Source organism: Pithys albifrons, chromosome 2 (assembly GCF_047495875.1).
Source record: "Pithys albifrons albifrons isolate INPA30051 chromosome 2, PitAlb_v1, whole genome shotgun sequence".
NCBI classification, from domain to species: Eukaryota; Metazoa; Chordata; class Aves; order Passeriformes; family Thamnophilidae; genus Pithys; species Pithys albifrons.
The window spans coordinates 5,353,418-5,378,177 of record NC_092459.1 but is presented as its reverse complement, the minus strand read 5'-3'; the positions used below and the strand labels follow the sequence as shown (position 1 = coordinate 5,378,177).

General features: G+C 42.6%; 1 protein-coding gene across 6 annotated transcripts in view; it reads left to right on the top strand.

Moving 5' to 3' along the window:
• The window catches only part of KLHL29 (kelch like family member 29), a 399,687-nt gene that overhangs the window by 101,128 nt on the left and 273,799 nt on the right, over nt 1–24,760 (top strand). The window lies entirely within an intron of this gene.

Here is a 24,760-nt window from a genome sequence, read left to right as displayed (position 1 = left end):
CACAACTATTGCATTCTTCATTCTTTTGTTGTGTGAAGAGGGGATGATATAAATCATTTTCTGGGTTGCCTTATGTCCATCCCATTCAGATGTATGAAATTCCACTGTGGTGGTGCTTTGATTTCTAACCTTTAAAAGTTATGAGCTGTGACAGAAAAAATTATAAACTCCCATTTGTTTTGTGTGCTTGTGTGGGGAAATTCTATCCCAGTCCAAACACTGTGGAGTCTACACTGCCTCACACTGATTTATGAAGCCTTTTCCTTGATTTGCTTGCAGCTGGTATGTGTAAGGCCAAATTCAGTTACCACACCTGCAGTAAATCAGCAATATATAAATGTTTTCTAACTTGGGAAAAAATCCATTAGTGGTTGAATTAAACCTTTAAAGGACTCTTATTTCCTGAGTGTTAGGCTACTATAACTTTTATGTGCGATTTTAACACATTCTGAAGTGTTAGGTGAACTACAAAGAGCCAGTGAGTATGTAGGTGATGGTTGTTAATGTATTTTAAGAATGGTTTGCTTCTAATAAAAATGGTTCTGTGGTGTAAATGTTGACGTATCAGCTCTAATGAGGGGCTTACAAAGCAATCAGAAGTTGGTGACTTGGCAACTGTATTGTTTTTTTCACCTAAGAGACCATCTCTGCCTTTGTAATAATATTTAGGTTTCATTAGGGACAAGGAAAAAGCTTTAGAGAATGACAGGAGAAATCAGCTAGTTCTTGTTAATAAATTCTTCCTTCTTCTGCCTCTCCTTTTCCCCTTTGCAGTCACAGGGACCTGGGCAGGGAGCAGAGGGTGGCCTGCTACCTCCCTCCACAAGGTTTGAGGATGCCCATGTGTGCAGCTGTGCCCTGAGATGCATTTCCCAACTGCCTGAGCATCTCCCACCTTGGCAGGAGGAGTCAGGGCCCTGGGAGTGAAGTGGGCTGGCTTCTCGTGGTGGTAGATCAGGCCAGGCACACGGTGCCCCATTAGATCTGCCATCTGAGCTGCTTGCTTGGGCATTTCCATTGCGTTAAAATGAGCCAGAGCATAAACTGTTCAAGCACAGCAAGCCTTGGATAACTAACCGTTGTAATTCTGCTGGCATGCTGGTGGCCATATGGATGCTGCTTGCATGGACCACTGGGCAGTGGCAAAATTTGGAGGCTTGTCCTACAATTTTGTCTTCTTTCTACTCCTGCAATCCTCTCTCTCCTTCTTTCCCTTTCTCTTTCCTTCCCTTTCCACCGCCCAAAATGTATTTCATCCAACATAGCCGAGCAGGTACAGAGAAGTAAACAAGTTGCATCACTACACTAAATTGCTTTCTCTTCCCTTTCCTCTTCAAAAGCACAGAAGGGAATAGAAAAGGAAGATTAGTTGTGTCGGATCTCGATCCTGGTGCTGTTCCCATGCCATGGGTTGCTCAGAGCTGAGCATGTCTGGGATAAATAACAGTGAAACTCTGTCTCAATTTTCTCTGCAGTTTCTCCCTCTTGCATTCATTTTAAAATTTCATTCCTCACTCCCATTATTGCCAGGCCTGCTGTTCTCTGCCCAAGGGAACCAGGTAAAACATTTTTATTTACTTTTGGTTTGGTTTAGTTCCATTTTTAACTTCCTGTCTCCAAATTTTTTGTGGTTTTTGTGCTTTCCAATGACTTAGGGAGGAAGGGGGGCAGTGAGGAAGGAGTGACATTTATACCATGTGTGAGACGCCTTCGGATGTAAATCCATCTCCAGCAGCATTAGACTACTGGCTAATTCTTTCCCTATAAAGTCATCCCAGTCTGGGCTTACTGTCTCCACCAGTGGTTGTAGTCTTGATCTCAAAAACAACTACATGGAATGAAGAGCACCAGTAGTTGAGGAAGTTTTGGAATTCTGGATTGGATTGTTCAGATTATTATTTGATAATGGATTATTTGGCAGTTTAGGGACACCAGTCAAGATATGATTTTGTAGTCCAAAAGTCTCAGTAGCAGCAGGGGTTTAAAGACTTCATCCATTTTCTGTGTATTCATTCTCCTTGCAGGCTTTTCAAGCTGCCTGCTCAGTTGTGCTGATGCTGTAGTTTGAGACATGCTGTGAACCAGATTATCAACTGGTCTGGGCTAAAAATAATCCTTCAGCATAGGGAGGGGAGGAGTGGTAGTTTTTTTTTTCTACTTGAATCAGTTCACTGCTTTGCAGAATGACCCAGAGATGGTTGTAACAGCTCAAACCAAGGGATAACACAGTGGTTTACAAGGATAGGAGCAAGGCACTAGAGGGTGGAGAGACGTAGGAACTCCAAAAACCAACTTTCCCCCAGAAATTCTGGATTCCCACTTGGCAGTTGGGTTTTGATGCACCTTGCTGCAAAAGTATTCAGATGCCCTCACCATGCATCTCTGTGATAATTTCTGCTCTTGCAGCAGCTGCTGAATAGGTATCTCAGTGCTGTCACTCTGTAGTTGATACCTTAATTCAGGCCCACCTTTGCCAGCAGTTGCTGTGGTTGCTGGGGCAGACACACATCCCTTTGGCTGCTCTTGATCTGGGAGCAGTAACCTTTGCAGAAGGCTAGAGCAGTAACATTTTAAATTGAAGACACAAAGTCTGCAAGATCCTGTCAGAACACCCCAATATAAAAGGTAACACAAGCTTCCCCTTCTGCAGTGTTGCTCAAAATGGACATCCACTGATACCAGATGTACACAGCAACTTCTAAATCAGAGACTAAACAGTTTCTAGGGTGAGGATGATGGGTATTTTCCTGCCCATGTGACAGATAAATGAGGGTGAGGAGTTTGCAGAAGAGGCTCAGGAGACTGAGATGCTGTGTGCCTGTTTGTGGTTGGAAGAACCATGGGCAAGTCCATGTGGGTCAGCAGACCACTAGACTGTCTAAACGTTCTTAAGGGACAAAGTTCAATCAGCTTTCATTCCAAAGAGCATTATCAGTGTGTTACACTAATCCCATGTAATGGTACTCTAGCCTGACATAGGTACCATGAAGTAGATTTTGGTGGCATGGATAGCCTGTGCTGGTCTAGCAAAGACATTAAGATGCTGTGAAAGTTGACAGCCTTTTTAAGAAAGCCAGACTTTCTTAAATTGGTCTTCTGATTGATGGCAACAAGGCTTTGCCCCAAACAGCTTTCAGTCATTAACATGCCATGAACTCTGTGATGCTGAAATTACTGCCCAGTGATTTTGATCCTTCTGACTATTTTCTTGTTTGGTTATAGTATTTGTTTTGTTTGTTTTCTCGTGTTTTTTCCTTTAGCTCTGACCATTGTGCCTTGAAGTTGGAGGAGTTCTGCTCAGCCAGTCAGGTGCTCCTGTCCCCATGTGCACTGTGCCAGACTGGGTCTAGAGAACAGTGTAGTCTGCACTCAGATGGTACTGGGTCGGATTTCAGCTCTTCCAGCCCATGCCAGGATCATTTTGTTTTTAATTTTAAAGCACATGGTAGAGACAGGAGGGAGTAATCTTAAAATATTCACTGATACTCAAATGCACAGACGGGTTGTATCAGAGATTTCCTAATCTTTCCCTTTTCAAGGAAAGAAGTAGAAAAAAAAAACCTCTGCAGGTCAGTCAAGGCTTTGCTCAGAAACGGGGGGATTTATTGAGGCTGGAGATACCCTGCTGGGAAGGAGAGGGCCCAAGGTTCTTATTCATTCACAGTACTCCTATTTTTCCACAGTTCTTTCTTTGATTTTCCCTATGCCTTTATCTTGCATTACCACAGTCCTGCCCCCACCCCTCCCGGCCGAGTGTGCCTCTCCATCGCTGCACATTGTGTTGCTTTTCCCCTGCTGTGCCACTCTCGTGTGTGCAGTGGCAGCAGCAAAGTAAAACTGACTGAAACGCTGATCTCGGAAGCACTGGCACACAGTGCTTTAGAGATTAGGATTTTAGTGCATTGTACTCAGCTGCTAGCAGAGCAGAGCACTGTGACAGGGAAACACAAATGCCACAGTCAGGGGTTCTGCCTGGGAGCTGGAGCCCCAGTCCCTCGGGGCAAAGCACTTCACACTTCTGCAAAACACCTTTGGGAGCATATGCATGGATGGGCTTGAGTTTGCTCAGTGGACAAAAGGGATATCTGAAGGCAAGTTGAAAGCCTCCTCATCTGAATCATATCTATTATTAAGAAATAAAAAAAAACTTACCATGAAAAACAAAAAAAATTTTATGGCAGGATTTTTCTCATCCATTCTATCTACATCCTCATTCTTTCTTCGCTGAGATTTAGCTTTTTTTTCTTCCTCGAAGCTAAGGAGGATGGGTGTTTTTCCTCTTGTTCCCTTAGGCTTGCAGGCTCAATAACTGCCGTAGCAATTTGCTCTAGATCCCGGTCTCCAAGGTTCTTGGACAATACAGGCATTTTGGGAGATGCAGTGTGGTATGAGAGCTAACAGCAGGCTTGCTGCTTGTCCAGCTTCCAACAAGCCTGGCTGGGTTTTGCTGTGCACTTGCCAATTGCCACCAGAGCTGCTGCCTGCGAGCAGGTTAGTCTGGAAGTACCTACGGCCAGTGCTGGAACATGGACCACGGGATTTTTTTATACTTCAAATATGGCCACACTAATTACTGCCCTCAGCTAATGCCTGCTCTTCATTGCTTTTGAAAGAATCATTACTTAATGACATAAAGTCCTTTAAAATCTTGGTGGCCTCTAATACCTTTATCAAGTATCAGATAATCAAATATTTTTCAGTGTATAGTTTTTCCATTGGCTTAAGGCCACTTAGTTACATAAATATTAACACTTGCTACTGCTAGGTTTCAATCCCATTTAAAAGTGCATTTATTCCATATTCAAAAAGAGGGGAAATCGTATCAGGTAGCAGAAGAAGTTCTCTCTTCTGGAACAATGTTTCTCCAGCACAGGCTGAGGTGTGTGCTGCCTGCAGATGCCGGTGAGCATCTGCCTGTCTCAAGCTCTTGCTCATTCAGCAGCTCTTACTGCTCCTTGCTTCAGCATCCCATTTCTGTTCCTCATTCTCAGAACACTTGGTTACTCTTCCCTCTGGTTTGCTTTGTCCATTGGCACCTCTTTTCCTGATGGCTTTCTGCTGGTTTTTTCCTGTGCCATTTCTTCCCTATTTTCTTCTGGTTTAGCTCCTTGTCCTTCACTTGACCTTCAAACCATAATGAATTTTCTCATCTTTGAGATTGCCACGTGTTGGACCTGGGTGTTTTATCACTCCTTCTTTTCTGATCTCTTTCTCTGATCACTTTTTTATTCCATGCTGTAGGTTTCTTTCCTGCATATTCTGTGACTTAAACATCTCAGTCTATTTTTCTCCTTTTTGCTTGACATAACTTCCCTTCACAGCCATCCTTAAGTGGGTTTTTTCCCTTTTTCCTTTCCTACTGCCCTGATGCTGTGAGGCACAAACTGCAGATCCTCCACCGGTTTCCTGCTTTTCACGTTCTTGGTAGCCACTTTTAACAACATATTTACTGGCTCATCAAATGCAGTCCTGCACTTTCAGCGATTTCCAAATTCACGGTCTGACAGATTCATTGGGTATTCTGCCCAGCTGTAGCTCGTGTTCTGCTCTTTGCCAACTCTTTCCTCAACATTTTTTTTTCGCCTTTCTTTCCCTTCTCCTGATTTTCCTACCTTCCACTTACCATCCTTGTACAACCTGTCTTCCTTTTCTTGTGTTTTCCATATAAAAGCAGAGTCTGGTAGCTTTGAAGCATCCCACAAGTGGTCGTTTGTATTTCTGTTGTCTCTTTTCCCTTGTAAACATGAGAAGTCAGCACTCGCCCTGCTGGGGTTAGGCACAGTGGGAAATAAAAAATGAGAGTCCTTGAGCTCTTCTTAGTGTGAGTTGAAGCGCACACCTGGCTTCTGTGCAGCAGACTGGGAATTGCATATGCATGAGCAATCCCATACCCCATTCCTGTGGCTACAGACATCCCCTCTCTAATCATTTGGAAACACTGAGCCCATGAGCCCACACATGAGCTGCGGTGGCTGCCTGCGATCTTCTCTTGGTCCCCTCTGGTATCCTTGTATCCTGACTCTGAAGAGCCTCCCCTACTCATCTTCTCTCTTTGAGAAGATGCTGAAAAAGCAGCCCTGGGAGGGGAAGCAAGACAAGGGAGAGGAAAATATCAGAGGGAGTAAAGTGGCAGAAAGGTCAAGAAAAGTAGGGATGAATTATAGCGTTTCAGCTTAGCCAGGAACAGCACACCGGAGACCGTGATGGGTGTTTCTCTGGGGGAGGACACAGGGCAGAGAGCTTCCAGCACATACTATACCTTCTAAATAAATAAACCAATAAATAAGTAATGTGCATATGGCAGAATTGTGAACATAATAGAATTGCAAAACAGAAAATGCCTGAATTTTTCCCCAAGTGCAAGTGTTGTACAAGTGTTACAGAACACTGCACTTCACCAGATGAAACAGATTCTGGTTGAACAGTACCACTGTCAGAGCTGATCCTCCAAGTGACAGTCCCCAGTCTGCTGCCAACAGACATGTGACTTGGACAGTGAGCTGTCCTGGGCACTATTTGTTTGTTGGATTTAGTAGCATTTCTTAGCTCTTGCATGCAGTGCGTGTTCTGGAAGTGACTTGACACTGTGTTCACTGTCCCTTGTGTTCACCATCCCCTATGTGCCATGTTTTCCATGGGAAGGAGCGAGGACCCCAATGGTGGGTGCCCACTGGGGACCCATGGTGACACCATGTATTGTCCTGCAGTCTGGAGGCAGCCGTAGCACATCAGTGCATGTGTTTGAAAATCATGAAAGTGGGGATTTGTACATTAGAACTTTACTTCTTTAAATGAAAGATTTTTTTTCATTTCAATAACCCTTATCAGTGATGCTGTTGTTCATGTGTGCTGTCCTGTCTATTATGCATGTCTGACCCATAAGGCTGTGTCAGATCCAGGGCAGTACCATTGCTGTGAGGAAAGTGTTCACAGCTGGATGGGGCTTTGAGCACCCTGATCTAGTGGAAGGTGTCCCTGCCCATGGCCGGGGGGTTGGACTAGATGATGTTTAAAAGTTCCTTCCACCCCTGACCTATTTGTGATTCTGTAAAAACCACCATACCAAGCCAGCTGTATTTTAAGAGGGTCTAATTCATAACAGGAAATATGAGAATATTGGTTTTGTCTTGCATCACAGAGAGACAATATATAAAGAGGATCTCAGGTTTTCATCTGATTCTTGTGTCTCAGTAAAGCTATTAAGGTAAAATTAAAAGTCCAGCTCAGCACCCCATGCATAAATAGCAAACCTCTGGCACATGCACTGTAATCTCATAAAGTGTATTTGAGTTACTGTGCAGCAAATCTGTGTCTTCATCAGGTTTGTGTGATCAAAAAATGGCAAGCATTGTCTTAAAAGTACAACTATACCACATCTTCTATGAGCAGCCTAATGCCCCACATTTAGAGCTGCTGTGTGGGCAATGCTGGTCATTGACTTGGGGCTTCTTTTTGAACAGGGGAAAGGGAGAAAGGAAGGACAGAGCATCTCGTTAATGTATTTAATTTATGTGTATGATTTCAAAAAGTAGTTGCAGTCTTTGGGCCAGGTAATGATTGCTCAGCACTGGCTCTGTTTCAGTACTCATGCCTGGCTACCCAAGAGTGGTTTCTGAGATTTTGCCTTTGGTATCTTAATTTAGGTGATGCTTTGGGAAGAGGCTAGTCTGGGTATGGTGCAGAGCGGGTGCTTGCTCTGTGCTTGTTGCCGCTTGCCTCTGGGCTGGCTGAGAAGCTGGTGTGCTGTCTGACCTCGGGCCAGCTCAGGAGCAGCTTAGTAATACCACACACAGTGTGGTCTAGTGGCCTGAAATCCTGTGAGCCAGGGAATAATCTGTGGCATGACGCTGATGCTCTCTGTGTTGTCAGGTCCTGCCGCCTGTTCTGCACTGGGGACCAGTTGCCAGATGGCTGTAGCACAGCTGTGCAGCCTTGAAGCTCAATGTTGTTTGCCTGTGCCCAGGGCCTGATTTTACAGGGCTCTTGCTGCGTGGGAATGAGGGGAAGCCCCAGGGTTTGCTTGGTGCAAGCCAGGCCAGTTCTCACTCTTGGCAGAGAGGAGAGTGTGCACACAGGAGGGTGGGTGCTGTGGGGCAGCTGATGCCTGTATAGGATGGAGTGGCCCATTGCTGTTCCCACAGTCACTTACCTGGTGGTGAAGGTAGGATTGCTATGCCCCAGCTACAGGGAGCCCAGCAGCACCATTGTTGTTTGCTACCTGCTCCCAGTCTGCCAAATTTACACAAGAGGCAGGCTAGAGACATGGCCCAAGCCAACAGATCTAACCCCTGCAGCATCCTGGCTTTGCACCTGTAACACACATATATCTGTGCCTGCCTGCTTGGGCAGAGCAGTGTGAGTGTGTGGGCAGGCAAACCAGGCAAACCTTGCTTTTCTGTCTCCAAGTGCAAGCTCTGGGAAGGCAGGAGAAATCAAAGCAAGAAAAATTAAAATCCACATCCAAAAAGTGACTTGCAGGAGAGGATAGGAAAATAATGCCAGAGTTTTCCAGAAGCTGGTGTGTATACAAGTAAGGCAGGGCATCGTTGTTCCTCTGGGAAGTAATGCAGAGAGGCTGGAGCTGCTGGAGCGTATGTGGCACTGTGCTGTTGAGCCACTTTCTCATGAGGTTTTCCTGGTGCCAAGCTTTCTGTTAGTGTTTTGCCTCCTGCCAAACCACATGTGGCAGTCGTGAACCAGTGGGATGGTCCCGGCATCCCAGGAAACCTTTTCAGTGCTCTGCAAGACTTCACAGCTTAAAGGTTCAAACCTGACCTTTATTCACATACACAGAAGCACCTGGTTTTTTTTTTCCCCATGGAAGAGAGGTATCCATTTGCTCAGCATCTTACAGATAGATGCTGTCCTGCCATGAAGTGCTGTGATTTGATGCAGTGAAGGTGCTTCCAGAGGAAAACCTTCTTTAGTGGGCAGGCGAGATTTCCCTGAGCTGAGTGAGGATCTGAGTGGTGGTCAGACTCGCTCTGCTGCTTCTCATGGATGTGGTGATACAGCCACACAAAGGACCTTTCTGCTTTTTAATAGCTGACTCAGGCTCTATAAATAACTGTTTGTATTTATTTTTGGGTTTACTTCTGTCATATACACAGACATACATATAAAAAAACCAACTCTGCCAAGAAAATTACATTGGAGTGGGGCTCTCCAGTGGTTATTTTTCTCCTGCATCTCCAAATGAGTGTTTTAAGCTTTAGCTCATTTTTAGAAACCTCCATGAACATCAGCATCAGAGTAAGGCATCCTGTATTTGTTAAATCACTGTCTTCACATGCCTCAGCTATGTGCATGGCAATGAGGGCAGCCACTGGACTCACTATTGCTTACTCACATATTTGTGCTTCAGATGTATGTTACAGGGGTTTTATTCACTCTTAAAGGGGCTGAATGCTTCCACAGGGGGCTGTCACTGTGGATTGGGCCTTACTGCAAGTGGCTGTAGTGGATAATTAGCACTAACCTATTAAACAGTGAAACCTGAGATCCCCTATCAGATAACATGGTGCTGCTAATTTGGGTGTGAGGGAGATGGTGAGGTCATGAGCATGGGCTATTAGGAGATACCAGTGAGTAAGCAAGGAGGGAATAGTCAGCAATGTTGGTTTAATTCTTGTAGAAAAAATAAAGGCAAAAATACATGTATTTTTGTGATTGCTTTAAAAAAAAACAAAAAAAAGCCCAGCTGCAAGGTAGAAAACTCCACCATAAATCCTTAAATCCAGGTGACATAGATGGAGTCAGATATGGTCATAATAGCATTTTCCCTTTGTAATTCTTGAAGGTTGTTTTTTATAAACTTTCTTTTTCTATTTCTGTGCAGACACTATATTACGTTGGCATTGATTCGCTGAGTTTATTTGTCAGCAGTAAAATGAATGAAATTCTAGATGTACAGTTTCAACCACCTGCTGTTGTTTACTAGTGAGACTACCAGTGACCCTTAGCATCTATAAATACTTAACTGTGAATTAAAAGCAGGGAACTATCCTGTAGTTTTTTCTCTTCCTCTTCTTTCCCAGATACTTTCTTGCTCTGCTTTTTTTTCCTCACTGTTACTTTCAGTCTCATCTCCACTGCTTCAAGAAAAACCAAACATTAAGAGGAAGATTTAATTTCTAGTGAACAGTGGACTTGGTCATTCGTTAAAAGATTCATCAAATTGTTAGACCGTGTGAAGATTTTTCTCTGGTCTGTGTGGTGCTGACTATTGGTAATGGCCATTTAAAGTGAAAATTCAGATTAAAAATATCTGAACATTATTTTTAGCTCTCCTGAGCTCGTCATTCTTATTAAGGAGAAAGTTGTTTGCAGTCATTGATTAGACAATTGTAACTTCCAAATAGCTTTAGGCAATATTACAGCAGGACTGCATTTTCTAATCTTTTTCAGTGTGGAGTTTATTTTCCCCTTTTACTACTTTTGCAGGTTTCACATGGACCAGCAGGTTTTTTATTTTATTACAAGGCATGAAAAAGCCACTGTTTTTGCTCAAGCCTAGTTCAGCCTCATGAGCCACTAGGAAAGGTTTTTCTCCTCTGTACTCCAACCTTTCACCAAATAACATTCACCTGGTCCCTCTGACATGAGCATCTCAGTCTACAAGACTATTACTTGCCCTTAGATAAAAGCCTGGACAACAGTGCAATCCCCACATCGGAGTTTCTGCAGGGCTTATTAGCTTTTGTTAGAGGTTTTGGGCTGGTTGGATGTTCAGCTCTTCTGCCTGCTGTGATGGTATGCTGAGCTCACAGCTCTGTGCTCTTGCTGCGAGGAGGGAGGCTGCAAATTTGGCTTTCATGCTGCAGAGCAGGACAGTGCTCCTTGCCTAGCTTGTGTTGGTTTGGGCTGGGATAGAGTAAATTGTCTTCACAATAGCTGGTGTGGGGCTGTGTTGTATTTGTGCTGAAAACAGTGGTGATAACTCAGGGATGTTTTTTGTTTTGCTGCTCATTACTTGCACAGAGTCGACGCTGTTTCAGCTCGTCGCCCCACCAGTGAGGAGGCTGGGGATGCACAAGGATTTGGAAGGGAACACAGATAGGACAGCTGACCCCAACTGACCCAAGGGTTGTCCAGATCATAGGGTGTCATGTTCAGCATATAAAGCTGAGGGGAAGAAGAAGGAAGGGGGCGATGTTGAGAGTCATGAGATTTGTCTCCCCAGGTGTGTGCTGGCACCCCACTGAATGCCCCCAGGGATGGCTGAACACTTGCCTGCCCTTGGGAAGTGGTGAATGGATTCCTTGTCTTGCTTTGCTTGTGTGCATGGCTTTTGCCTATTAAACTGTCTTTATTTCAACCCAAGAGTTTTCTATCTTTCTGATTCTCTCTCCCATCCCACTGTGGGGCTGAGTTGCCAGCTAGGGTTAAACAAGGACACTGGCCTCACACCTCTGGACTTTGCTGCGGGTCCTGTTGACACGACTGGGTTGACTAAAATCTCTGACAAAAGGATAGTTTCAGTGCCATTCATAAAAAAAACCCCAAGCAGCCAGACCGAGGTGGTTGCTCTGTGTGGGTCTGTGACGGGATGTGAAGGGAGATCTCACACCTCTCACAGAGCACTGCAAGCACCAGACAGCTTCTGTCAGTCTCTGCTGGTGAAGCTGCTCCAGTTTCCACACGGTGTTTCTGCATTTATAGAGCGGGAGTGAACGAGACACTTCTTTCCTTCAGGATTAGGGCCATTGGTGGTGCTGCTAGCTGTTCACCCACCTTTACACAGAGCAGAAGTGCTTCCAAAACAGAAAGCTGGGTAAGACCCACCCAAGAAAATGTGGCGTTGTCCAGGAGCATCTCTATTTTTACTAAAGCTGAGCCCAAACCAAGCATTTTCTTATAAAAAAAAAGAAAGCACCCTTTTGCTTCATGCTTTATGTTTTATTTTGGTTAGCCAACAATTTTGTCTCTAAACCCTGTTATTCATACAGCCCCAACTGCTACAGAATGTTATGGGTTTCTCTCTGTGCTTGGGGGGGGTTGGCAGTTGCTTATCTCAAACCAAGACACAGGATTTGAAGTTAATAAACTCCTTAGGAGAGACAGTCCAAAATTTGTACTGGATCAAAATGACATGGAGCAACACACTGGGAATATGGAAACCAAAGAAGCAATCAGGTTTGGGGTTCAGCTGCTTTTTGATCCCAGGCAATGGGGATTTTTCTTCATCTAAATGCATTTTTTGTTTTCCGGTCAACTGTTGTTACAGTATTTTCTTCAAATCTTCCTGCAGGGAAGTTTTTCCAGCTACAGCTTCTGTCTTTCACTGATGAGAGCATCTTGTGCTATCTGGGAAACAGTGATTTTTACAACAGGGTAGCTGAAGTCATTCGAGGACTTAGCCTTGCAATCTGCTCTCATGGAGCAACCACATAGCTTGATGAAATGGCTGAATTTGGAGGTAGGGTTTCCAACTGTTCTCCTCAATTTCCTACATTAAAAAGTAAAAAAACTCCAACTGCTTCCAAACTTTTCCACATGAGAAATTCTCCCAAATTCTACCACTTGTATCCTGAGTACCATGAGAAGTGTTCCCTTTCCCTGGTGGTCTTTATGGTATCGTCAACAAGAACAAAGAGATGATGGTCTCCAGAAAGTTTTGCAGAGAGCTGTATTACTGTTTGCTGGTGTTTTAAACCAGGAAAATTAATTCTGAGCTGTTTTGCCTAAATGGCTGAGCTTTGTCATTTTACCTGCAATTAAAAAAATCAGCGTTTGCTGAAGGGAAGGAAGATAATTATATAGTAAAATTGTTGCTATTCTCTTTTTAAAGACAAAGAAAAATCCATCAGAACAGATAGAATCTGCAGACCTGTAGTATTTAAGAATAATTACTGTACCCAGTATTGTTTTCCTCGGTAATTTCGTGTAGTTTTTTTTGTGCATTTCCAGGTTGGCTGTGGTTTTTCATAAACTCTTTTATAGGCTAGTCCATGTTTTCTGAGCTCGATTAATCCTTTTTTTGGAAGTGGCATGCTTTTATTTCCCATGTTGTTATCACAGCAGGAGGAAGGGAAAATGTGTGATGATGGAAGAATTTTTAACGTTTATGTATGCCACACATGAAGTTGGGGATCCCATGAGATTTGTTTGTGTTCTTGTATATGTGTGGATGAACATCTGTGGAATGACAGCTTAACAACTTCCTTCTGACATTATAAAGGGGCCATAATGGTACTTTTTTTTTTTAGTTGGCTTTTTTTGTGTTAACGCATTCAGTTCCATGCTGATTTCAAGCTCTGTTCACTCCATAATCAGTTAGAAAGTTGCATCGTCCGGGAGTCAATGAGACCTCAAATTTGGAATTAATAATGTCAGAATAGTAAGACTTGAATCTTCAAGTAACAAGGGTCTACATCTGAGCTCTTTCTCTGTTATTTCCTGTAGTAACTTGCTTGCTTGAGACGTGATCTTTTTCCTTCCCCTTATAATCTCCCTCTCCATGGCCTGAGGACTGTTCTGCAGGTAGTCTAATTGTCAATTATACCTCAACAACCTGAAGATGCAGAGGTGAATACGCCTCGCTGCTTTGTGTCTCAGACAGTAGATATAATTTTAACAGAGCAGAGAGATGTTGAAGTTTTCCATGAAGTTTCCAGGCTGTAGTGCTTAGGAGTGCTAGGCTAGGAAGGGCTCTCAGGTCAATAGGTCTGGTTACCATCTCCATCCTTTAATAAACCACTGAAATTCCAGCTTACACCCTGGCTTGTTCTGTGTCTTTATCTCAGCTATTTTTGCACTGTGTGAATTAAGTTTGTGTTGTCGGTGCACAAATGAGTATAAATGTATCCTGAGTAAGGTTCAGACTGGAAATGGGAAATCGGATTTGAGAGCAGCATTTTAGCAAGATTCTGCATTAACTTCCCAATAGGAATAATAAAGACTAAAAAGAAAAACCAACCCCAAAATCCCAATAACAACAAAATGCCTCACAATCTATTTTTGAGGGCCTGATTCAAATCCCAAAGCACAAACCTAATCAACATCCTAATGATTAGAAAGTCTAATGTACTTTCTTGGTAATCTCTGCCTCAAACCCTTAATTTCTGTCTGAGCTATAGAAGATCTTTTAAGACATTAACTTGTCTGATTTACAAATTCTGAGCGATCAAAAGTCCACACCGTCCTTATGGGTTTTTTTCCCAGTGATTAATTACTACATGAAACCAACCAGTATTTAATGTGTATTAACTATTTCTGCCTTGGTTTTAATTTTGGTTTTGTCTTCCCATTGAATCTTATGGTAGTTAAAAGACTTGTGTTTAGAGATGCTGGTCAACTCCCTTTTAACCTTCTTGAAAACATTGTATTTCTCAAGTCTGTAATTTATAAAGCAACTTTTCTGTGCTTTTTCAGATTTTATTTAGTGAATACTTTTTGATTTAATTTTTCTGTTTTATAATAGAGACAGCAATACTGGCTTTACTAATTCTTTATGCTTTTCCTATATACTGAAGGATTTATTCAACCACAAAACTGCAACATTGCATAGAAATCTAATGCTTAGTTGGTAATTTATGGTAACCCCTTCTTAGTGATGGAGTATTGATTTCCCCAGCCTCTTCTAAGGGAAGAAAGAGTGGCTGGAGTATTAGAATTCTCCTACCATGGTAGCTCTGTTTAATATTGATTATCATAACTATATAAACTCTTGAGATCTAGTTGATAGAAAGTTGCTAGAAACTTTGAAAAACACATAATAGCTTCCAAGTAAATAGTAGAATACCCAGAACTGATATTTCTTACATCAGGCAATTCAGCTCCTGCATGTGAGAAATATGTGTTTATGCTAAAAATCCTGCCATAATTTTCTGCTTGGGGAATTGAGACTTGCTAGAAAAGTTTAATATGCAAAGCTGAAAATCTACATTTTAAAGTCTTTTTTATGCAAAGGCACAAAAAAAATTATCAAATTTTAATAAGGGAATATGTAACTTTAGGAAAAATGTGCACAAATGATATGAATTGTATAGGTGGCAATCATTTGGCTCAGCAGCACAGCGTGGCAGACGTGGAGCTCCCACAGAGGAGCATTGCCTAGAGCAGCCACCCTGCGGGACTCGGCAGGGCAGCCACTGCAGGGACCCCACCTTGGATTGAACCTCTCTGCAGAGTGAAGGTGGGCAGGAGGTGATCACCGGAAGAGAAATTCGGCCAGGATGGCTGGGCTGAGTGCTGCAGCTCCAGGAATAGTTGCCATCAGCCTCGCTGCAGCGTTCAGGATCTCTGCTCCACAGCTCATCCGAAGAAGAGTCGTAAAACACGATTCAGCAGTAAGCACACAACAGAAGCCACCTGAGATAAATAACTTCGCTTTAACGGCGTCGATTTTTCTTTGCAAATGGCTTTATTGTCTGCTGTGCTATATAAAGGCTTTCTGATATTCATTATGGAAGTTGTATGTAATGTATTTTAACCAAATCTAATTTGAGAAGTGAAATGCATGGGAAGATGCAACCCACAGAGAGTTCCTCAGTCTGTAAGTCCCAGGTTAGACATAAGGCCGTGTCATAAACTTACCGTGCTCCCTTGTGAAGCTCTTTAGCTTCACACTGTTGTTGGAAGGCTATACCACTCTTCTCCTGTTTTGTGGTTAGTAGTGGTTTTCTGATTTCTAACCCAGTTCTGCTCAGAGAAGGTTTATACCGTGATTTGTCAATGTTGTTTTTTCAGTGTCTTTTGAAGACCATGTTTGGGTCCCTCAACTCTAAATTATTTTCATCAGCCATGAAAGAAAATACTGGGTTATGTCTGAGAATCCTTAACAGATCTACGCCTGCAATGAATGTTTAAAATAGAGTCTGGAACACCAAGTACTTGGTTTGTAATGAAAAAGTTGAGATTTTGTTGGAGTAGAAGCTACTGTAATTACCAGTAACAGTTTTGCTATCGTAGCCTGCGTGTTCTGACTCCTCTCGTCTCCAAAGACCAGCAGCACTCAGAAGCCATGTATAATTCTGCTGTTTAAGGCTGCATGTCTCCCTGCTGGAGTTTTGAAATGTGACTTTGTGACTCTCAGGGTAGCATTTCCCACTGAGTTTATCGTGAGGCTTTACCCAAACATCTTATTCAAAAACCTCGGTTTCTTTGCTGCCTTACAAGTTAAAGGTGCTGTAGCCAATCTTGTCCTGCTACACAGCCCAGGTTGCAACCCTATTATATATAATACTATGTATTAGTTTGACCCTGCAACTCCATTCAAATAAACCATGCTTTTGGGTTGTAATCCTGAAAATAGTATCAGAGTGCCAAGGATACAGAATCAACAGTCATTTTTTTCCATACTTAGCAAAAATTTTAATATCCCTCATTTAAGGTTGGATTCGATAGTGAAATTTGGTGATAGTTGAGGTTTTGCTTTACCCCTCTGCTGGCATTTTGGGCTTGTTTTCTGCAGAAGTTTAGCATGCAGTTGTGCTAGGAGGTTATTTAAGAGTACTCCTGGTTTCAGCTGATTTCCTTAGCAAATAATTTTGTGTGCTTCACTTTGCTTTATCTGAGAGGGTATGGAAATTGCTAAAATACTAAAAAGGATCACATAAGCTTTACCCCTCCCTGTAACATTTAGCCTGCCTCTTTCATTATAACCAAATACTGCATTTTACATGCCAAGTCTTAAAACCTTCTTTCTAAAAATGGTAACTGTATTTAATAACTAATTACTCTAATGATCCTACAGAAGTGCTCGAGACCTGTTTTAGTAGTGGTGTCAATTACAACCATCTGCACGATGAATAAAGGAACCGTGGCCCAGCTGTAGAGTTGAAACATGTTGGCATTTTCCTACGGGCAGCCATATGGTACTTAACGAAAGCGAATTGTTCACACTGCAAACAGCTCTGCTCCTGATGAATGATAACGTTTTGTTCTGGAAAATGGTTCTACAAACACCAGGAGTATTTTTAAATGCTGGAAGTGTGTCTGTAAGTGACAGGCTATAAATGGGAAGGTCTTTGGAAGGAGGAGAGGGGGTTGAGAAAGGAATTGTTTTGATTGCCTAGAGGTGTTCTAGCACAGCCTTCCTGTCTCTAATAGCAGTATCTTTTTTGTGCATACATAGCCCTGAATCTGTAAATTTTATTTATTTTGGTAAGGAAGAAGATAATTAGAAATGTAACTCTCATTTGCCATCAGCATGCCCAAGCTTGAAGCTGGTGTGAGCTTTAAAATAGTGAAGCTGAAGCTGGGAAGAATTAATAACTCTTTGCCTTGCATATGTGCAGACATTTTCTTACACTTGGAGAGGAGCTTTGGAGTTGTCACTGCAGTGAGTATGTGAGCACACAGGTTAGAAACAGGTCCTGGCTTCCCAACACTTGGCGTTACTCAGGGAAAAGAGGGCAGATAACAAATCAGTGGTAGACAATGTGTTCTGTTGCTTTTTGTTAGGAACAGAGAGAGGATTTCCCCATCCCACCCCCAGCTCCGGCCCCCCCAGCCCATTCTGACTGTCAGAGAATGGCTCAATGAACTCATCATGAGATTGATAACTCTTTACCCCCCCAGATCATTAGCCCCAGATCTGAGCTGAATCAACAATAGGTTGTTCTATTTCATGGCTGATAGGTAACCATTTGGGTAATGTGTTTGGTCTCAGTTCAGTATCTGTCTTAGAGAAGTAACTGCTGCTAATGACCAGGATTGATCATTTTATTAATCTCGGAAATTGATTTTTTTCCATGTGGCTTATTGCTTCTTGACATGATATATAATCAGGAACCTTGCATCATCTGAATTCCTGTTTGGTTGATTAATAAACACCTAATCTGGGGATTTTTGTTTTGTGCTGCATGTTTCAACTGTAGATGGAGCCTGATGGTTGTTCCTGAGGTTTTGGGCACAGATCTCACCAAGGTGGTACAGCTCTCCTCCTGGGGAGGTACCCTCTGCCTTTTGCCAAGAGACAGCTGGGCTTAGGTGCCAGCACTCCTGGACGTTTGCAGGCGTCGGAGCTACTTAAAACCTCTTAATAGATCTTGCAGTAGTTTTGCAGAAACCACACAGTAAAAAGCCTCACCAACCTATTACCACCCAGGTTCTCATTACCTGCATCCAGAGCTACTTGCAAATGCTCGGCAGCACTGGGGCCACAGCTCCAGAGCTCCATGCTTTTGGTCTAGGAGCATCCATCCCCTGAGCTCAGAGCAAATCTTCCTTAGCTCTCCACGGTGCAGGGTGGATCATGCTGCTGAGAAAACCCCAGTAATGAAACCATCAGCTCTAAAGCCTTCTAACACCGAGTGTAAGAGTGAACAAAAGAACAGAAAATATCTGCAGAATTAGCTAGGATATGTTTTGTTGCAGCGTCCTTGTAAGAATGTGTTTTTATCTGGCCTGTCTTTACAAATCATGGTCTTATGTTCCAGGAATAGCTGGATTGGAAGCAGGGAACCTGGTCATGGTGGGGTGCCAGCCCACCCCGACACTCATGAAACACACAGGGCTGTGATCTAAGAGGCATTAAGCTTCCAATTGCAGCACATTGTGCTCTGTATCCTTCTATTTGATCTGTTACAGCAGCACTGTCTGATGCAATAAATCTTCCTCACTTTTAATTAATAGTTGTTCATCTGTACTGCAATAATTTCAAATAATGTTTACATTAAAATGAAAGCACTGGCATGGGGAGGGGGGATGGGAGTGGAGGCAGGAAAAATATCTCCAGGCAGGAGTGTAGTAAAAAGAAGTCTTTTCATCCAACTGAGAATCAAATACTATAATTTTTGAGCAGTGCATTTAGTGTGTGTTTTACAGAGGAAAGCATAGTCCTTCCACAAGAAACCAGCATTCTGAATCAAGCTTAGATAAAAGATTTCTCTAAGTCCTGCAGTATTATTTGAGATGTGATTCTGCATTGCATTTCCTCAAGGGCTGGTCCAGTTTCAGAGGTTCCTCCTCCTCCTGTGTTGCAGTTTGCAGCCTGTCTGCCTTCCTCGTCTGCCTCTCACCTCTCCTGTGCAACCTTTCCTTTGTTACACAACTATATTATCCATTCCATCAGAGAGATTAGTTTGACTTAAAATGCAGAAGACAAGAACAAATGTGGACTCGAGGTTTGTAAATGTAGAGATGTGTATGAACTGAAAGGCGAGGTCATGGAGCTTATAACTATTGCTCACCCGACACATAGTGCTCTAATTGTGTTACCGGTTTCCATGATGTTTGCTCCTGAAGGGAATGAGTGAAAAAATCACAAGGCACCAGTTCTGGCAGTGTGGACTTCTGGGCCTGCTGATAGCCCACGGTGCTTGCTCTAAAGGCAATCCTCAGAAAGCTGATTAAAGGGAAATATATTGGTGATAACTTTAGTCAATGTGTTCAGGCAGAATGTGTTGGAAGACCCAACTCAGGATGCTTAAACTGAGTCTCAGTACTTTGTATATTTGTTGGTGCTGTTCACTCTTTTGGATTCCTGTGACTTGGTGCTAAAAATGCATTGGTAAAAGCTGGGATTTTTTGGTTTGTAGCCATGTGCTCATGGAGTAGAACTTGAAAATGTCACCCTGTAAATATTATAAGCATAAGAGCATATGAAATAAATAAATGAGTAAAGGTTCTGAATCTGAATGCTTGGGTCTCAATTCAGTTGGCTCAACATAGATATCCAGTGCCATTTAAGATGCCTCAGGGTGTCCCGTGGTGCCTCCAGCTTGCCATGCCAGATGGGTATGGGTTTCCTGTAGGTCTGTTGTCATATTTGGCTTGCTGACTCTGTGAAGATGTCTCATATACCCTGGGGGGTCTCAAATGGTGCTAAATGCCTGTGATTAGGCAATGGAATCAGCCATTCCTGTTGCAGAGCAGTGCTGTCTGTCTGAGCTGTTCTTTTATTCTTAACAGAAAACAAACCTTCCAATTTCAGGTCTGTGTTACTGGAAACTTCCTTTTTCCTGTGAAATGTTAATTTTGGGTGATTTCCGCTGGGAGGTGCAGCAGAGCTATGTCCATCCATTATGGGCTGTATTTGCACAGTAAACTGAGCAATACCAGGACCCAGCCACAAGGACTGCCCTGTGAACTTCCAGGTGTTATGGTTCTGGGCATGGGTTTGGCATCCTCAAAGACCATCTTGATGAAGTAGGCCAGATAAATGGACAGTGTGGTGACTTGAAAACTTGACAATTCACTGCCAGTTTGCCCCAGCGTGGGAAGGGAACCACACCCATAAAGGATGGGGCTCTCCATCTGGAAAACAGCTCTGCAGAGACAGACCTGCGGGGTCTTTGTTGGCACCAAGCTGAGCAGGTGTCAGGAATGTGCCTTTGGGGCAAAGGTGGGCAAACAGCCTCCTGGGCTGCATTGGGGAGCACTGCAGGCAGGTTGGGTGAGGTGATCCTTCCCTAGTTGAGGTGCTGGCCCCAGTTCTCAGCTCCCTAGAACAAGGAAGATGTTGACTTACTGGAGTGAGCCAAGGAAAAGCTGGCAGAAATCATTGATTGCCTGGAGCATCTCTTGTTTGAGAAGAGACTGAGTGAGCTGGGGCTGTTCAGCCTGGAGAAGAGAAGGCTCAAGAGGGGTCTTAGCAAGGTGGGTAAATATCTGATGGAGGGAGTAGAGAGGACAGAGTCAAAGCTCTCTGTGATGCTCTGTGATGACACCCAGGACAAGAAACAGTGGACACAAACTGAAATACTAGAAATTCCATTTAAACCTAGAAGAAAACTTTTTTACTGTGAGGAGGGTCAAATGCTGGAACAGGTTACCCAGAGAGGTTGTCAAGTCTCTGTCCTTGTTGATACTCAAAACCTGACTGGATGTGACCTTGGGCAACCTGCTGTAGGTGACCTGGCTCTGAGTGGCAGGGTTGGACTAAACTATATCCAGAGGTGCCTTCCAGCCTCTGCAATTCTGTGTTGTATGCGATTCTGTGACTCTTAAGGCTTAATCAAATAAAGGATTTGGAGTTTAACAGCTACTGCCACGTGTCAAAGGTCATTCCAGTGATGTGGCAGCATTTCAAGCTTTTCTATGTCCAGACGTATGGAGTTTAGTTCCTGCAAAAGATGCTGTGATCTTTGGTATAATTCCCTCACAGCATCTGCTGAATGCATCAGGAACTGCAGTGATCCACCTCTTCTTCATCAATAGTGTAAGCTGTGGATGGAGAAACTCCACTTTTCTCACTCCATAACAATGCCTTTGTGGTAATCCGACAGAGCCTGCCTGCCTTTAGCAGGGGAGGCAGACCAAGTGTCTGTGCTGGAGTACTGAAACAGCCTTGTTGAGTATTTTGGCCTGCAAGTTTGGGTTTAATCATTGGAAGTCCCTCTTCCCACTCATGCTTTGAAAACAAATTTTTAACAAAATGGAAAAATTAAGCCAATGGAAGATATTTTGTTTGGACTTAAGTAGTTTTTCCACATACTGAAGAAATGCCTTTTCCAACTGAAGAAGAGCTCTCCTCCAGTTTCCTTTAGGAAAATATTTATAATTCTTGGTTCAGTTTGGAAACCTCTTCCATATTATAGCACTTCAGCTACATTAAATATTTTTAAAAATTAATGACTGTAGAGCTGTGCTATTGGATAAAAGACAGAAACTGAAACCACTTATGAAAAGAATTGAAGCACAGTAAGTGTACTTTCCAAGCAGAGTGAAATGCAGAAACAAAACATCTAATCAGTACTTTAGAATTATACTTACTTTTCATATGTGTGTACACACCCCAAAGTGTTTTAAAGATAAGAATTTCATATTATATTTATTTAATAAATTGAGTTTGTTTGAATGCTACAGTGCATTATGGAGGCAGACAAGATTCCATTCACTTCATGTGAGTTTCTGCTCAACTTTTTTTTTTTTTTATTTTATTTTGAAGATGGGCCAAGGAGAACTGCAGTTCCCCAGCCCCTGAGCTCTCCGGCTCCTCTTCATATTCTTTCTTTGTGGGACAGTTTGGAAACTCTGTAGATGAGTCTCCCAACAGACACACAGGGACTCCTGAGGTAGGATCTAATTCTGTGGAGTAGCACAAAGTCAATTCTAGGTGAGCTGTGTTCACTCAGCTTCTGATGGAATTGGAGTAGCTGAAACTCTGACTGCCAGAATGGATGCTGTGCCCTGAGAAAAAAAGTAATGATATTGTGCAGTGTGACCTGCTCTTGTTTAACATTTTTGTATCAGGAGTAAAGCAGAGTTGATTCCAAGGGATAAGCAGGAGCCAGAGCACACCCTGTCAAACACTCACATCTGTGCCTGGCACCAAATATTTTGAAAGGAGGGAGAGGTTTGCTTTGTTCTGCCCTCACAGGAGCTGTTCTGTGAATATGCACAGAGTGTGGGCTACACATGAGTGGCACTGGAGCCTTGTGATGAGGTGGTGAGGGCTGATCAAAGGTGGCAGTCAGCAAGCCAGGAGCATGGAGGGATAACAGTCCGAAAGGGCATGGAGAGCAAAGATGCACACACCGATATGATGAAGAATAGAGAGGGCAAAGTCTGAGAAAATAATCCCTTTGGCAGCCATTTGAAGAGATCACCAGGCTCCTTCCTTGCAGCACTTGACCTTGATAAGGTTTGAGATTTCCAGGGAGAGAGCCTGAGCTGCAGCTGGGAAAAGGAGACTTTGGGGGATGTTGTGACTTTCCTCAATGAGCCAAGCCGCATGCGCTTTCATCCCAGTGAACATAAAAAAACTATTTAAAAATTGATGTACATACATTAGACCTGTTCCCCAGCCTTTCTCTCCTACCTTGGGTTTCTCAAGTACTAACGGAGAAATCAGTATAAAATTACTTTGAAGAGAAGAAACCAAAAAACTCTTTCAGCAGATCAGAAATAGCAGTATCACTTCTACAACATTTGGACAAAATACACGTAATTGACACAGTGCAGTGGTAGCACGAGGCCTCCTTTTTAATGCACTTGGGGAAGGAACTGTGAGATACACTGATGTGATGTGATGTGATACAGAGAGAGTTAGACTTGTTTAAGCCAAAGCTGCGTCCAGGTTCCACAGACCAAATCTAACCTTATTCTTCCACAACCTTATATAGCTTTTGCAATGAAAAGAAATATTATTGTGAACACTGCCAAAAATTACTAGAATTTGTCTTCAGATTTCAAAGAAAATTAATCAAATTGGGTTTTACGGTCGAGTTGACCAGTAAAACCTGCAAGGAGGATTAAGTGGGATATACACTGTATTTTACTTCTTCGTTTGCTTTATTGTTTAGGTTTCAGTCTCGTATAAATGTCAACTAGAGTGGCCGTCCAAAGCTCTGGGTGCCCCTGATGTATGTTGCAATATATGGGAATGTCCCAGATACAAAGTAAAATGGATAATTTAATGATCCTATGAAAAGGCATGTAAGAGAGTTTGAGGGATGGTTTAATTTTCATTTAGAGCAGATATTTTTAGTGTCTTTCCATGGCAGGAGCAGATAGCTAACTCATACTAGAAACTCTAACTGGATGCCAGTTGTAAATGCAAATTACTTCAAGGAAAGAGCTTTTTGAAAGGTAAATTTTTCATTTTTAATTAGTTATAAAACCAAAAGCTGGATATGCAAGTATTGCCACCGAAGTAATTAAACTGGACTTCAAAAAATGAGTTTAATTATAGTTGTGCAAGTTTGTGGTACAGATGGCCTTAATTTTAGAATAAATATAACCTGTATTGAGATAGCAGAAATCCATTTTTCAAACAGAAAAAATTGTGACCAATTTTTTTTTGGAAATCTTGAGTGTCCATGTAAATTTGTACGCAGTAATAAGGGTGGAAGGTTGTTTATGTTCAAGGGATTTTTCTCTATACCAGTTCTAATGTATTAGCTGTAAAGCCTGTTTCAAGCATTTGCAGTTTTAGTCCCTCAGGTAAATTGTTAGAAGAGCATAGAAACACTCTTGGACCTCCTTGTCATTTTTTCTCAGATTGTCACAAGAAAAAAGGGAAAAGCAAAGGCAAGGCTTTATTAAAAATTAAAAAAAAAAGACTTGATTGTATTACATATCATGTATCTTGTTTTGATGAAATCCCAGACTTCTGGCTGGTGAAATTAAAGTGGCCAGTATAAAAATCTTCACTTCCTGCTAAATCTTCACTTCCACTGGTCTTCGTGTTTTCCAGACTCCACAGCACTTTCCTCACAGCCTCTGGTTTTGGAAGCATTCTGCCTGTTTGTGATAATGTCAAGAACTTCCTAACACCTGAAAGCAGTTGTTTTGATTTTTTTTCCCCCTCCCTAGCTGGTCTTGAGCAGCCTTTGCTCCCACAAACCTCCTGAAATCTCTGAAAATTAAGTTTTGTCCTTCTGTATCCTACTTTCTGGCAGTGTGTTTCCATAGCCATCCCAACATGTCTGTGACAAAGTAAAAAGAGGACTCCAGTTAAAACTCTGGTTTAAAACACATTTTTTTTTTACCTGCCTTTGGTTTGGCTTTTTATATTCTTAAATTTATTAGCTGAACTGATAGTTGCAGGCAGCCCAGGTGAGAAGATGGTTTCCTTTTCAGCTCCTCCTGGGCTGAGCTGCTAAGATAAAGTCTTCAACAAATGTTTTGGAAAGTTCCCTTTTTTTGCACCTCAGATATCTCCAAATGGAGCCATAATTCTCCTGCACAGCAGGAATTAAAGCAAGGAGCTCTTCATGTTCTCTCTGAAGCCTCCCTTGTGTGGTGAGATTTTTAACATATAAGTATTGACCACCTCAGACAGCAGATAAGATGCTGTGAAAGTAAAAATAATTCCTCAGATGGTGACATGACACACAGTGTGATGTCCAAAGAATACAGAGAACAACTG